The sequence below is a fragment of the Mytilus californianus genome, unplaced genomic scaffold (genome assembly GCF_021869535.1).
Source record: "Mytilus californianus isolate M0D057914Y unplaced genomic scaffold, xbMytCali1.0.p SCAF_9, whole genome shotgun sequence".
In the NCBI taxonomy this organism is placed as follows: Eukaryota; Metazoa; Mollusca; class Bivalvia; order Mytilida; family Mytilidae; genus Mytilus; species Mytilus californianus.
The window spans coordinates 43,228,319-43,245,512 of NW_026262745.1; the positions used below are offsets into that span (position 1 = coordinate 43,228,319).

Genomic DNA, 17,194 nt, shown 5'->3' on the forward strand with positions numbered 1-17,194 from the left:
AAAAGAATGTGATTGCACGTTTTGAAGTAGATCTACCGATTTATTTTTTAATTTGCATATTATTTACACTGTTGGTTGGATATATCTAATTCTAATATTTCAGAGGGCCATATTTTACTGTAGAAGGAATTGCGGTATGAACTTTTGAGATGTTTAGTGGAACATCTTGACGACCCGATACGGTAGACAGTGTTACAATATTTTGATCTGATTACTACCGATTATCTTATTTTATTGCCATATGGCTCAATACTTTCAGATGTTTTAGACAGTATTACAATAAACTGATCGGTATTTCCTACTTTTTCTAGTATACACTCAATTTGTATATGAATGTATATCCCAATGATCAATGTTTTTCTCCCTTATATCTTCCGTAATTGTTTTCATTAGAGGGCAGAATGACCGTGATCACTTTGTGAAACGCATTGTTCCAACAAAATTTACGTTAATGTCGTAGAAGCTTCACAGTGTAAGATTCTTTTTTTAAAGACATATGATCAGTTTGAATTTATATGAAGTTTAACGTAAAAATTTCTTTCCCCAATCACACGTTGTGCCTTAACAAATTCAAGCCATCTAGTTATTATATTGAGTGTTTTCAATTTTGGAATTTTATGCGACTGTCATACAAGTGAGAGGTTTGGCTAGCTATAAAATCAGGTTTAGTCCACCATTTTCTACATCAGAAAATGCCTATACATTGTACCAAGTCAGGAATATGACAGTTGTTGTCCATTCGGTTGATGTGTTTGAGCTTTTGATTTTGCGATTTGATTAGGGACTTTCCTTTTGGAGTTTTCCTCGGAGTTTAGTATTTTTGTGATTTTACTTTTTTGTACTGAATAGTCAGTTATTTGTAGTTGGTATGATTTGATGTACGGGCAAAACGTATTCAGTTTTCTTTGCTTCTTTTATTTTGTATGATTATGAAAAGTATTAAATACACTTTGTTGAGGTTAAAAAAAGAAAAGCACAACAGTAGATCACATATATGTTGGGCATGTACATGATGTATTATACACAGAATGCATATTTTAATAAACATTAAAATCGACGTTTTTGTAAGCAACATAAATTCTAACACGGTACTAAGTGGTGGGTATAGGCTATGTAAAATCTAAAAATTAGAGATATTTTGTGTTCAAAGTCATGTATCAGATAAACGTTATACTTGTTATAAAAAGAAACTCACAAAAATGAATCGTATATAGTGATATACAGTTTAATACAAATAGCAAATCATATAAGCATATTTACAAATACTTTTGGCAAAACTTTCAATAAAAAAGTGTTATTTTAAAACCATATGTTTAAGTTTGTAACAGTGTTAGAATAGTGACATGTGCATTATGTGTTGTGCTTGCTATTATAAAAAATTACAAAAAAAAACACAAACATTGATCCTACTTTTAAAATATTATGAACAGGTATAAAGCATTCGATAAATTAGCTTTAAAAAGAGTTACATGTAGCTTAGCCTAAAAGTAAAATGTGTAGCTGAAATAAAGTGACGTTTCAATCCTTGTATCCTGATTATGGAGAACGAGGAGTCGGATGTGTGGCTCAAATTAGAATATCTTTTGTGTGTTTCTATAATCCCTATCATCATTATTTAGTAGCACTGGTTCTTTTTTTCTTCCACAATGTTATTTGCGATGTTGATATATTCATGTTCTGTTGTACAGTCATTATGGATATCCAGATGGTGTATTCAGTAAGCAAAAGAGAACGATTCATGAATCCTATTTTTGTTTAAAAATAAGGAACAATTCAATAAAAGATCAACAACAACAACAAAACTACACTAACAGTGTTTAGGTTTAATGTGAAATAAAGGAATGACAAAGTATATGAACAACCTTATTAGTGAAAAATATGTCAAAGACATGACACATTGGTTCTTAGTATGATAAACCGATCAACTAATAGGAGTCATTCAGGAAATGTATCCCCCTTATTTTTTCATTCAGTTACAAACATATTGCGTATATTATAACTTAGCTTCAGTATGAAACCGTACATATCAAGTATGGTCTACATTGTATCAATATTGGTTTTTACTGTGTTATAATTTATTATAAAACTAACACCCTTGCATAGAGCAGCTCCATAGCAGAAGTAAATGAATTTATGTCAGAAACGGGCATAGTAGCTTCTATAAAATCTTCTCATTACAGTGAGGAAGTTTATATTAAACGTCAAAACGTTTTGCTTTCCGGACTTCTGCTGAAGGACAAATGTCAGTATCAAATTGCAAAGCATTTTCATAGTACTGAAATCCGCGTTTTTATCCCCGTATATCTCATGGCATACTCCAAGTATAGTTTATGAATTTGAAGCGTCATTTACTATAATCTCATATTTTTCGTTATATACTGTTGAATGTAAATCACGTAAAGCCTGTTTGCTAGTGAAAATATCACCAATATGATGATAACATAAAAATCTTAGACAGTAAGACAACACGACAGGATGTATGTCCAAATCCTTGTCTTTCACCTCTAGCTGTAGCTCTTCTGGTATTAATGACGAGTGTTGTAGGAACCTGATATTGCTTAAAACGGCTATTTTCATCCTGTCATTCAATGACATTTTAGAATTTACACTTTGTCTATACATATTTATATATCTTACATCATAGTTGACAAAGCCTAAATCTTCATTTGTACTAGTAACACGGTCTACCACTACAGTATTAGGTGTACACTTTGATAGAACATAATCTAATAGCCTGAGTGTTACACTGTACTGTTTTGTTACATAATAAAACGATGCATATAACAACCATCCAGACACAGCATCTGTCTTCAAACCGACTTGCATGTGACTATGATACAGTTTGTGTATGTTGTACTTTGCAGTTGTTGTAGTTGTGGTCAGTGATGGTAGTAGTTGTGCTGCATAATGACTAATTATCGCATATTTGTATTTACATACACCAATGATAAATGAAGATGATTCGGACTTAAGTAATGATTCAATGAATGTTTGTACTTTATACCAATGTGAAATGTCTGAAGGAGGCAATATCGAGCAAATCCGGTAAAATAGGAAATCTAGCATAATTAATGAATGTTCACTGTTTGAACATAATAAACGATAATGTTTATTGTCGAGCGGAAATATAGTATTCATCAACCCATCAATTCCATCAAACTTTATGCTATCAATAACACTTAGTAGGAGTTTATTGTTATCTGGAGTGATCTTTCTTAAGAACATATTTTGCTCAGGTATAAAATAGTTTGGTCAATAACAGTTGTTTACCCATGCTCTTAATTTGTTTATGCAGAGAAAAAAACATTTGAACAAGTTCGGTAATTGAAATGTGTCAATATCCACTTCCTCTGAAACCCAGAATAAAGACGTCTTAAGAAAGTAAGAACACAGTAAGTCTCTGACATGATCTTTTTTGTTAACGATACGCTTTAATGTTAATTTGAGAAGACCGTAACATAAAAGTTGAGTGAAATTAAAGGAATGTACAAGTAGTTTTTCTGCCACAGAGAAAGACAATCTCCATAATAAGTCACTATATGATAACGCATTAGATCCTATAGGTACTAACAAGCAGCCGTAATTGATGATCCTGTCAATTACAAAATTAGGGGGCCATTGGCGTCGAAGACCATGGAATCATGTTGTGAGGAAGATATTTACTCCATAAGCAGAATGCAATATCATGTGTCTGGTCTTCGTCTGATAGACATGGACCGTGTAAAAAAACCGGCATATTAGTATACATTTTCTTAAAACTATCAATTAAAGCTGCTTACTGATAGATAATATCTTTCACCGGCACATAGAACAAGGATGGATTCCCCATCCTCTTTTGCTACCAATCGAAGTCTAGTAAATCCAGGATGATCAATATCTGTCTCCATAATTAGTGTAGTACAATGTATTGGGTATTTGATATTCCTTTCATTTTGTAATACGTCTACGTCATCAATTACATTCATTAAATCGAGGTCACTGCCTGGTAATTCGAGTCCTTCTGCCAAACTTCCACTTGATATGTGTGTAGAATAAGTCAACTCTGTATTTTCGATCACATCTTTTATGATAAAAAGTCGTTGTCTATTTCGTATGTGGATTTCAGTACCAATTGTTTTTACTAGGTGTTCATATAAGTATTTCTCCGTCGAGTCATTTCCGGGCCAAAGCAAGAGATCTATAAAAAATATATTTATATACTTTATATCGTAAAACCGTACAATGACGTTCCTACATAGCAGTTCTCTCCCCAAGACTTGAATAAATAAATCGTTCTGATTAAAGCGTCAATGTTGAATCTTATGTAGACGAAACTGACGTCAAGCGTCTTATATTTTAAGCCAGTTATGACATTTTACAACTATTTCATCCTCGGAATATAATTGTCCTAGTACTCAACAATTGCTTCACATACAAGAAGCAAACTTCCTGTCATTTGTAGTAAATGCACTGTCATTGAAATGCCAAAATGTCGATATGCAATTTTCTTGAAACGCTCATTTGCTATAAATTTAATATTGATATAAACTGCTGATATATTCAAAACACAAATGTTTTCCTATCCGAATGCATATAAAGCCTTAGCTGTAAATCTGAGTTAACATCTTGGCTTTAAGCAATTCTAATTTAGGTAAATTTAGAAATGCGGTTCAGACGCACTTAATATATAAGAGTTATTTCAGTACTTATATAGATTTCACTGCCTTGTGATACTGGAGCATGTTACGTAATTAAAGTTTTGACGAATTGACGTATACATTTTTGAAACCTTATATATATCTATAAATATTTTTGTCCAAATTAGGTTTTACACTATATATTGACAAATATCTAACATTTGCATAGAATGTACGTCAATCTTTAGCTTGTCTGTACTGAAACTGACATTAAGTATTTCTCGTTCAAGAAAGACAATCCAACGAGTAATATAATTTTTACTTTTCAGACATTATCTAAATTATCAATTAAGTTCATCGTGTTCCCTGGTTCTCGATTTAAAATAACCAAATGCGACTAATTACCAGCTTGTCTTGGCCTGAGAAACACGGCATATAGTAAATCAGGAGCTGTTACATTTTGGAACACCTAAGTTTAACCCGATTATTAGTAGGGTTTCTGTTCTTCTGTCATTAGTTTCCAATGAAGTATTTATGAGCTTCTTTGTATCTTTGTCTGTTTCTCCTTGGTCATGGTGTTTGTCTGTTTAACTAGTAAACCAATTTTGATCTGAAACGATCATTTTGATCTGAACAGCTATGAAAGAATGAAATATTTATATCATTTTCAGTCTTTCAGTCAATTTGCTTATTTGTCAACTGCGGTAAGTTCAGACAATTCGCTTGTAGTCAATTAAGATCTGTTCAGTGTATGTTAAGACTGTCATGTAATGGTTATTTACCTATACACATCAACATCATACTGAATTGTCTGAAAAGCAAGTGAACAGTTCTGAATTTACCTCAGTAAATAAGCCTGAAAATTGACTGAAAGACTGAATATGGAATAACTTATTGTTACAATAGTTGTATTACTCAAAGTAACCGAAGTTTATCATGTCCCGAAAGAAGTTTAATCAGTGCAGTGTAAACTCGTCGATAATACCAGGCTTTGGGTGAACCAGTTATACTAACAAAGTTATACTTTATGAGCAAACGTCAAATGTGCATTTAAAATTTAGCCACACTGTATTTAGAAAATAATATGGTCATTATCATTGCGCTGTGATCTTTATTAATCTCCTCCCACTAAAAAAAAACAAAAAAAAAACAAGAAATCAAACCAATCAAACGAGCAACAACACTTCAAAAGTATGCACATCAAATCCCGAACATCCGTAAAAACTATACAGACAATTAATCAAAAGTATGCACATCAAACCCCGAACATCCGTAAAAACTATACAGACATTTAATCAAAAGTATGCACATCAAATCCCGAAAATCCGTAAAAACTATACAGACATTTAATCAAAAGTATGCACATCAAATCCCGAACATCCGGTACAACTATACAGACATTTAATCAAAAGAATGCACATCAAATCCCGAACATCCGTTAAAACTATACAGACATTTAATCAAAAGTATGCACATCAAATCCCGAACATCCGTAAAAACTATACAGACATTTAATCAAAAGTATGCACATCAAATCCTGAACATCAGTAAAAACTATACAGACATTTAATCAAAAGTATGCACATCAAATCCCGAGCATCCGTAAAAACTATACAGACATTTAATCAAAAGTATGCACATCAAATCCCGAACATCCGTAAAAACTATACAGACATTTAATCAAAAGTATAAATCATTAAACTCAGGAGTTATTTTGTCGCTGAAGAATACTTTGTTTTTGATAAACTATCTAACGTCGATGTGTCCAAATTATTATTTAAAAGAAAGGATACAAAATTGATATTTTCTTTTTGATCAATATACTGCATCAAAACTTGATAAACTCTAACAAAACGATTCTTTTTATGTCCGACTGTTCCTGTTTTTGTGGTATTTTTCAGTCCCCCGGTGCTATTAAAACTGTATGCATTAAATGAATTCATTGCTGTCAAAATTTATTAAAATTCAAAGTGTGTACCAAAATTGATATAAGAGGCACATGCCTATAGAACGACAACCCAAAAACAAAAACATCTGGAGGTTTACATCAGGTCTTTGTTCATAGTTAAGGAACATAGGTTTATCAATCTCTAAAGAATAGAGATTTGCAAAATTGTGCAACCATTTACACCAAACTCCAAGAACCAAATAAAACGATTGGATCTTGGACATGATGGATATCAACTTAAAGTAGGAGTTTAAGGAAGAAAAGACAGAAAAACTACTAACAATTTGTATGTTTCTAAATATGCTGTTTATGATGGAGAATCTTTTCCTGTTTTTTTTTAAATTAAGGCTACAGTACATTGCAGTTTACCGATGTTCAAATCTCTAAAGCCTGAAAATTGACTGAAAGACTGAATATGGAATAACTTATTGTTACAATAGTTGTATTACTCAAAGTAACCGAAGTTTATCATGTCCCGAAAGAAGTTTAATCAGTGCAGTGTAAACTCGTCGATAATACCAGGCTTTGGGTGAACCAGTTATACTAACAAAGTTATACTTTATGAGCAAACGTCAAATGTGCATTTAAAATTTAGCCACACTGTATTTAGAAAATAATATGGTCATTATCATTGCGCTGTGATCTTTACTAATCTCCTCCCACTAAAAAAAAACAAAAAAAAAACAAGAAATCAAACCAATCAAACGAGCAACAACACTTCAAAAGTATGCACATCAAATCCCGAACATCCGTAAAAACTATACAGACAATTAATCAAAAGTATGCACATCAAACCCCGAACATCCGTAAAAACTATACAGACATTTAATCAAAAGTATGCACATCAAATCCCGAAAATCCGTAAAAACTATACAGACATTTAATCAAAAGTATGCACATCAAATCCCGAACATCCGGTACAACTATACAGACATTTAATCAAAAGAATGCACATCAAATCCCGAACATTTATTAAAATTCAAAGTGTGTACCAAAATTGATATAAGAGGCACATGCCTATAGAACGACAACCCAAAAACAAAAACATCTGGAGGTTTACATCAGGTCTTTGTTCATAGTTAAGGAACATAGGTTTATCAATCTCTAAAGAATAGAGATTTGCAAAATTGTGCAACCATTTACACCAAACTCCAAGAACCAAATAAAACGATTGGATCTTGGACATGATGGATATCAACTTAAAGTAGGAGTTTAAGGAAGAAAAGACAGAAAAACTACTAACAATTTGTATGTTTCTAAATATGCTGTTTATGATGGAGAATCTTTTCCTGTTTTTTTTTAAATTAAGGCTACAGTACATTGCAGTTTACCGATGTTCAAATCTCGTAAATCGATATAATAGAGACTAATCAAGGTAACAAACAAACACTAACGGCATCGCCTGACGTCCACCAAGAACGAAACTTCGAGATTATACAGGGTAAGCATCTCCTGCTATGCAGACATCACCATACATGTAGGTATATATATGTAACACTCCCAAACGTGTCCATCCCCCCAAACGTGTCCGATTCCCCCAAACGTGTCCATTCTCCCCAAACGTGTCCGTTATATTCAATATTGCCCAAACGTGTCCGATAATTGTTATTCGCCAAAACGTGTCCACTATTAAACGCCAGAACGTCTCACGTCTTTTAGCGCTAATACATGTATGTTCCTAATGAAATCAATAACGTGAACGGCAATTCTGTGATGGGGGAGACAGTTGATGCAGTGGTCATTTATTAGCATTAGTTTGTATAATTGCAAAATTAATCTGTAACATATGAATTAACTTTTGACTGAAATTGCTTATTGTCCAGTTGCAAGTATTTCATGCTCAATAAGATCGAACATACATATTCTAGTACAGTTGAATTAATCGTTTACTGTGTAAATTATTTTGTACTAATAAACTCCGATGATGCCTTTTATATTAATCCGAATATTGCACGGCGGGCTTTCACCAGAATTGACTTCCCTTTTTTCAACAGTTCTGATATTTTAAAAGCTTTTCAAATCATAAACTGGTTATCAGGTTTTTTAATAAATTTTAGGTTTCGAGCATCACTAAAGACACAGGAAAAAGAGACATAACGTCCGGTGCCAAATATTTCATGCATTATTTGAACGACATCAGTAAATACTGTAGATACCGGTAGATTCTATTATTATTCCGGGAATTTTGGATTGGGCCTAAATTTTTACGGTTATTCGGGATTAGCACTAGTTGGGATTTTCATCTAAAAAATTTAAGAGCGAGTAAAGACCGATTTTTTTATGACTTCAGTAAGAAACTACTTCAATCTCCGTTATGTAATAGAGGCCGTTTTAATAAAAGTTGCGGAAATTAAAAAAAAATGTTGCCTCCCAAAATACTACTGATGGCACCATGAAAGAGTGAACTGCTACAAAGGTTTTAATACGCAGAGATAGTGACAAACTTTCTACACGAGGTATCTGATTTGATATCTACAGTTTAACTGAGCATGGCTGCTTACATTTACATCCACCATAGCCGAACAGAACCCCCACTTTAACCCTCTTGCTGCCAAAGGGACATTTATGGCTTCTACACACAAATCTTGTTGATTGTGTAGAACGTCAAAGGTCCATGGTAACGTCACAATACTGAGGGGCACTGACAACGTCAAAAGACGGCGCCAAAATGATGATTTTGGCGGGAATGAAGCAAACTGAATAAAATGCATTATTTGTATACTTAAAACGGATGTCAAAAAATGATACAGGATCATAAGCTTGTTAGTACTATAAAACCAACTTATTTAACGTGTTTACTAATTATCTAGTTCGTCATTTTCATGTAAAATGTTGCATACTTTCGAGAAATTTGTCAAACGTCTTTTTCATTCATCTCTCATATAATAATCGCATTCTTAATAAATAAACATAGAAAAGGTAACTGTTATACTTGATTACGCGAAATATTAATATTCACAATACACGCTTTATTGAAGAGAACTGGAAAATGTCTTTAGGGCTCAAATGCCGCGATTGAATTCTCAGTGAAGATTTTTTTTTTTGTAAAAGTACACAAATGTTACCCGATATACGTGTATTGCCAAAGATATTTCAATACATTTTATATTTTATACCCGTTTCATCATTGAAGCACTAATCTAATTATTTATTTTCATTCAAAATGGGGATGTTAAATTAGTAGGTGACCCAATGATTTCTCTTCCTATCCAACATATCATCCTTTCCCAGTGGCAACCTCAATTTTCAACCATTCATCACAGATCTTTTACTTTGTAGGACCCACTGAGCAACATATTTATTGTACATTAAATTTCAGACGTCCCTAATATTGCATGAAATACTTGCCACTGAACGTTGAGAAAAGAACAATTTATCAATCAACAGATTTTAAAAGATATTTCGTGTATGCCAAATACAGTGTGTACTTCATCATAGAAAATGAAAATGAATTATTATTGGTTCAGGTTCACTTGTAGACAATATAAATTAATTTTAGAGAATTTCTTCCCTCGTTTTTTTGTTTTTTTTTTAAATTCGTATTTTCAAACATTACTCTAAAAATTTGAGCAATAAGTGGTCAACAAAATAATAATATACATGATTAAAAAATAAACAAAAGGAATATGGATAATAACGTCTATTAAAATTATTTGCTCGCCTACTGTAACAAGGCTTGGAATGAAAATTTTAATCTGACACGTTGGAGTTTTTGTTTATTTTTATTTGTACACGCATTGTTTTTATTTTTATTTTTATTGGGTGCCGTTGTTTTGTTTATAAAATTATTTGACAGATTTTTTTAAGGGTATTTATCAATTATAACAAGGTTTACTAAGCTAATCGGATAACAAGGATAAATATATTTTAGTATTTTAGAAGTGGTTAAGCATCAGTTATGCGTTTCACTTGACAAATATAAAACAAAAGCTCTTATAAAGCTAGTAGCAATGGGTATATTATTTTCATTTTTTGTACAGACAAGAAAGATAAAAAAAACTATATTTCAAGTTTAAAAATTGTAGTTTTAAATAATGTTGTATTAAAAACATCGTTTATAACAATCTTAGAGCAATAGTTTTCATAAAATTACTTTTACATCGCTTTTCATAATTACGGCTACATTGACGCGGGAAAAATTACGAACGGCGGGAAAGTGCTGTTCTACAGAGAGGCACAAGTTTTGCAACGTCACAGATATGAAACGTCAAAATTCTTTTGGCGCGACAAAGCAAGAAAAAAACTCGGCAGCAAGAGGGTTAACCCAGGTTATACTGCTGGTTTAAAAAAGACCTAAAGTAATTTATTTCTATTTTTTTTATGAAATAGTAAAATGAGTATACGTTAATGAAAAAGCAATAACCAAATAACCTACGTATTTATAATATGGACACGAATGATAGTTCCAGTAAAAGAAAAAAAAAAAAAGCTTGACACGTTTGGGGGATTGGACACGTTTGGGCGTTTATACAAATGACACGCTTTAGCGCTCTTTTACAACTAGACATGTTTTGCAGTTCAGTGACGTCGATGTGGACACGTTTGGGGGAATCGGACACGTTTGGGGGGAAGGACACGTTTCTGAGTGTTACATATATAAATATACATTTTACACTGGGACGCTGGATATACACTTGGTTTCTCACAATATTACTTAAATGATTTAAAGTAAGAGTTTAAGGAAGCTGAAACAAAAAGAGAAAAACTTCCTGATGAAAAATTGTAAATACTTGTCCTGAGGATATCTGATTCTGCTTGTACTTAAACAAGGAAGAACAGTCACTTAGTAAAAGTGTTAAACATTTGTATAAATGTACTACAGGGAAATCGAAATACAACGTTAGTGAATCATAAATCGAAACATAACTATATTCTAAATTTGTAATACACATATTTCCCAGTTCAATGTAATTTAGTATTTCTTATCGTATGATACCTGATAAGTATTTTGCACATAGAAATAATTTATGTCAGACACCTTATACAGTAGTATTTTTGCACATTAAAAGTAAACTGAACTACCAAAGACCGTATTTAAAAATATAGGGATATTTGCTATGATTGCCAATGTGGTAAATATTCATAAAGAAAAAGACAACAATTTGAACCATTATGATTCACCATACGGCCTTCAACCATGAGCATAACCCCACACCTATAACTGTAATAGTAAGCTATAATAGTCCCCGGTATTACAAAATGTGAAGCATTTCAAAAGGGAAAACCAGTGGCGTAATTTATACTTAGTCTACAATAATGAAAGAAAATGAAATAAGTCAAGCGTTTCCTTCTTTGGGCAATAATCCACCCTCAAGCAAAGTTCAACAATAGTGAATAGGAAAAAAATGGTTAATGTACAGATCAAACGAATATTTATGTATCTAGAGATCTAAGATCGTGAAAACATCTCGCTAATGAGTTGTATTAGAAACATATCGTATCGGTCAACCTATTCAGTTTGGATTAATTATAAAGTTGATGTGTCATTACATACACCATATACGGTAACAGTGGCCGGTCAATGAATTTAATGTTTCTAAGAATAGCTTAAAGGTCATTAAAAACAATGCGTATGCTACAATAGATTCACCATCTGACAGTGACGGTTACTGCCGATAACCTTCACTGTCAGATGGTGAATCTATTGTAAGCATAAACATTATTATATATAAAAGTGGAAATTTGTATATGTAAATTAAGCAATTTAAACACGTAAATACAATAATTAGCCAAATGAAGGTCAACAATTTGCACAACCCATAATGTATAAAAAGCTTTTAAAGGCTTCGGTGTGACAAAATGTCCAAAAAGTATAAGAAAAACAACAATCAACAATAATTATTATTGAAGACATTAACAAAAAGACAACAACGATTGTAGAAGTTTTATTGTTTTGAAAGGCACCTCAAGCATTATGATTTGAAAAATGTGGGTAAAAATATTTATTTTTCATTTGTTTTGATTCCATGGTAAATATAGTATTCTATCTAAACATCTTAAACTGTCATTTATGTAAATTTAACCGGAGAGAGTATTGGAACCTATATAACCAATTTGTAGTAAGCTCATTGTTTTAACCGAGTCAAAAATGTAAAACTAAATCAGATACAATCAAAAAATTAATTGTGTTTGAAAAATAAATTGTACAGTGTAAAACTGGGAAGACATAACTCTAAATTAGAAATCTTGGAATGTTATTTTTCTGTGAAGCAGGTCATGATACCAATTGGACATACTGCAAAAAGTAGATGATTGGACAGCTGGTAGAAATATTGTACTGTAGATCTATTTTATCTATCTAAGTAAATCTAGTCATGTAACAAAATGTTTTTCTTCTTCTGTTATTACATATTGGTTAGGTAGTTTCCTATAAATCCAGTATGTAAATTATCCACACTTTTCATCAAGTACAAAAGGAATGCCATATCGGCAAGAGAGAAATATTTTTTGTCATATTGACATTTGATATCAACACCAAGTTATAACGAAAACTAAAGATGAAGCTCGAACAATATTCCGATCAAAACACTTGATGTTTTTTTAGTTTTTTTGGAGACTGAAAATTGAGGTCATTTTTGAGAGAGTATAGATTTGGCCTTAGAATTATAAAAGAAGTCAGAACGAACTATATTCTTTGGTAAGCTTTGGACAACTTTAACATATGTGTTATAATAGTCTTAGATTAAGTTTAATAAGAAACGACGGGAAAATGTTGCTTCTGCATGTTCTGTAAATTTGTTCTATGAATTTGTTTAATCTGTCATAGCATATCATTATCCATCTGATAATAAGTAAAAGTTCAACTTTATCAAAATATCTCGGACATGTGTGTTATCAGTAGACGTGGATTTATATCTTTTGAATTTTTAACTCGATAGTTGAACAGTTGAAATGATACGCAGAGATAAAGAAGAAGAGGCTTACTTTGCTAAAAGAAATTAATACGTGAAAAAAACACAATGTGTGTCGATGCGATGAGTATATCTCAAACGGCAGCGAGTAACATATTTCATAATTCAGCTATATATAAACCGGTAAAGAAATCAATCTCGGTCAGTACCAAAATCTATGACAAACGAGACGATTTTAATTTCTGAATTATAAATTCCCACCACCTTAGCAGCAATATACATGTACCAACTTCACTTGTATATGGGATATACATTTCCCAACTCATTCGGTATTCAAGAGCTTGCAGTTGCAACTCAGACTTTATAAAACGTTACCAATGTCTGAGCAGAAATTTGATGAACCAGGGTTATGTCAAAGAACGTCTCGTTCTTTTTCTATAAAAGGTGATCGGAAGATACCAAAACCGTGTTGATAAATATTCCGTATCAACTTCACAATTAATACATGATGTTGTAATATAGATTCTAGGTACTGACGTTGTTTATCATCTTAATTACGTGTTACAGTGTTCCTTTTATTTGTCTTTGTATATTTTTAACCTTTACTGTTTAGTCCATTTTTGGTAATATACTTTTGGCGTGGCTCGGTATACATACATCCCGCCATTGTGTTATTGTGCTATGGTCATTTTTTGTATTGTTGTTTTTCATTTTTGCCTATGTACTGTGTCTATAGAGTGTCAAAATGCCATTTTGTTTTTCTTTGTTGAAATAGTTATTTGTTTTTATAGTGATTAAGATTATAACACAATATTGACTGTTGTACACCAATATTTGACAATTTTACCTATTATGTCTGTTTGTTTTGATCACTCATTGTTGTCATTATAATGGATTTCTATGTGACTGTCAAACAAGTGAGGGGTTTAGCTAGCTTTAAAACCAGGTTTAATCCACCATTTTCTACATAAGGAAATGCCTGTACCAAGTCAGGAATATGACAGTTATTTTCCATTCGTTTGGTGTGTTTGAGCTTTTGATTTTGCCATTTGATAAAGGACTTTCCGCTTTTAATTTTTCCTTGGAGTTCGGTATTTTTGCTATTTTACTTTTTATTATATTTGACTCGTTAAAAACAGAGAACACTATATATATGTGCGACGAAAAAAGAGGTGGGCGAGGGTTATATTCCAAAAAGATAACTGAAATAAGGGTTAATCCATGCATCAGTGTGGAAGGTAAATACAATCGATTGTTAATCAGAACACTTAATATCCACATACGAAGAAATGTTTAAACTGCTGAAATCTGACACTGACTTGTTTCCACTGGTTGTACTCAGAATGCTGATTTGCGATTTGTTCGGTATTGATTTCATTTTCCCCAAAAAATTCATTTAGTTTGTAAACATTATATTTTTTAATAAGTATTAATTATCTAGAACAAAGCATGATAGCCACATTTTTCCAAGATATTCTTGAACAATTTCAATAATTATCAAATTTGCAAAAAAAACACTCACACTTATCGTATTGGATTGGCACAACAACGTTATAAGACACGACGTCACTACGAACATCAATTACGTCACCGAAAAATTAAGAATTTACTCATGACACTCAAACGTTCATAGGATATTTATATTTAAGGACTATCAAGCTATAAATTTCAACACCTTGTAACTAAAAAACTAAAGGTTACATTATTTTTTTCTGCCGTGAATTTGTTAGCACTATTCCTATGTAATTTTTTAATCTATAGAGTAGTATATTACTACATTTCGCCTTAAATAAAAAAAAAGAAGAGCATTAGAAATCTACAAAACCTATGTTTTATAAGTACATTAAATAACCGGAATAAAAAGACAGATAAAAGTATTTTAGATGAAGTCATATATTGCATGTTTTGGACCACGCGATCACATTAAAAAATAGTTTACCGTCACAAAATAATAACGAATTTTAATAACACACCAAATTATTTTTCTATCAATCAAATAACTGCTTTTAAAATTATGTTTGTCCTTCTCCGACCGTTAAGTCAAAGGTAATAAATCGGAATTTTGATATATAATAATAAATAGTATACTACAATGAAGATACATAAACATAAGACATTTAAAGATCTACGCGTGGTCTTCAGCCAAAACTAAGTGTATATGCAATTTCTAAAGCTCTAAATATCCCATGGTATTCTTTTGATAATTAAAAAGGACAATACGAATTATCAAAAACATTTAACAGAACAATAGACGACACCTACCACCTACATCCGATACCTCTAGAAAAAAAGTCAAACAGTAAATAGCCAGTGGTTTACTTCATGATAATTAAAAAAAGGCAATATGAATTATTAAAAAAACTTGACAGTACTATTGACGACACTTACTACCTATATCGGGTTCTAATGGAAAAATGTAAAGACAAACAGCTGCAAACACATGGTCAAGATACTCTGACTTGGTAAATGAATAACATATGGTGCAATTTAACCGAATTAACGTAAGCAAACACTTCTCTACTATCCTATGTCGCTGGGCGTTAAGCAACCAACAACCAATCAATATACAATATATGTACATTGTCGGAAAATATAAAATTTATTTGTAGGAGCTTTAGAAACAGGACGAAAAGCGAGGCTCGCCGAGCTTTTCTCCTGTTTCGTAGCGAGTACAAATACATTTTATAATTCCGACAATGTACATATATTGTTTTTATCCTTCAATTTACACCCGGTACTCATTATTTGTTTAAATCCAAATGGTTGCCTCTGATTTTTGCAAAGAAATCGACATAGTTGAAACGCGGACCGCGAAGAGGACCAAAAATGAACTGTAACCCGGAAAGAAATATCTATATCACCACTTGCTCAACATGGAAGCGGGTGACAGGAGACTTTATTTGAACATGTACAAATAAATCAAACATTTATTTGTGTACCTATTATTTGTACAATAGTTAGCTGGTTGCAGGATAAATCAATCTATTTACCTGTTAGAACCATAAGCCATAAAAGTTAAAAGGAAAATACATTTTACAGAGCCTAACAAAATATATAATTAACACCATTCCAAAAAAGAAAATAGCTCTAAAGATGTACTAGCGCTATATTCATCATGATGGTGACATGTGGTTTGTGATTAACATATTAAATTAGACTGAAGTATCAATATTTTATCAATGTGAAGCCAGTATGCATACTTCCTGACCTTGACTTGATCAAACATAATAAGAAATTGTGCATGAAATATTTCTTAGATTTCTGATAAAATTTTCTGCTATGAAATAAACCTTACCTTTCCTTCAATTTAGATACATTTACATTTGTAGGCTCTTCTCATCACACCACTTCTCCTATTTATGAAGTTGTTTTAGAAAGTTAAAAAACGAACGAAGAAAAACTTCCTGAATGAAATCTATAATACTTGTCCTGGAGAGATTTTCATTGGCTCATATTTTAACAGAAAGATGGAAAGATACTTCCAATAAGTGTTTATCACTTGACATGTTTATATCTGCATTAAGGAAATACAATCAAGTAAAATAAAACTTGCAACTAACTTTGTTTTCTACTTTCTCAATATGAAGTGTTATTATCATATTTTTTGAACATATAAATCGTTTTATAGCTTAATTTTTGTGTTAAAAGTAAAATAAATCAATCTGGAGAAAACGTATATAGATAAACAGGATGAATATAACACTTTATAAATTCACTGCGTCCAAAGCACTTTTCTGTATTTACCTTCACCAGGAATATTCAAACCAAAACATTTGAAA

At 31.9% G+C, this 17,194-nt stretch overlaps 1 long non-coding RNA gene across 1 annotated transcript; it reads right to left on the minus strand.

Moving 5' to 3' along the window:
• Positions 1-2,463: 2,463 nt before the first annotated feature.
• On the minus strand, positions 2,464-16,801 carry LOC127714761 (uncharacterized). Its single transcript, XR_007987926.1, has 3 exons — positions 16,711-16,801; positions 5,022-5,226; positions 2,464-4,177 (listed from the first exon to the last, which is right to left on the minus strand). It is a non-coding gene; the product is annotated as an uncharacterized LOC127714761 (long non-coding RNA).
• Between the last annotated feature and the right edge of the window lie 393 nt (positions 16,802-17,194).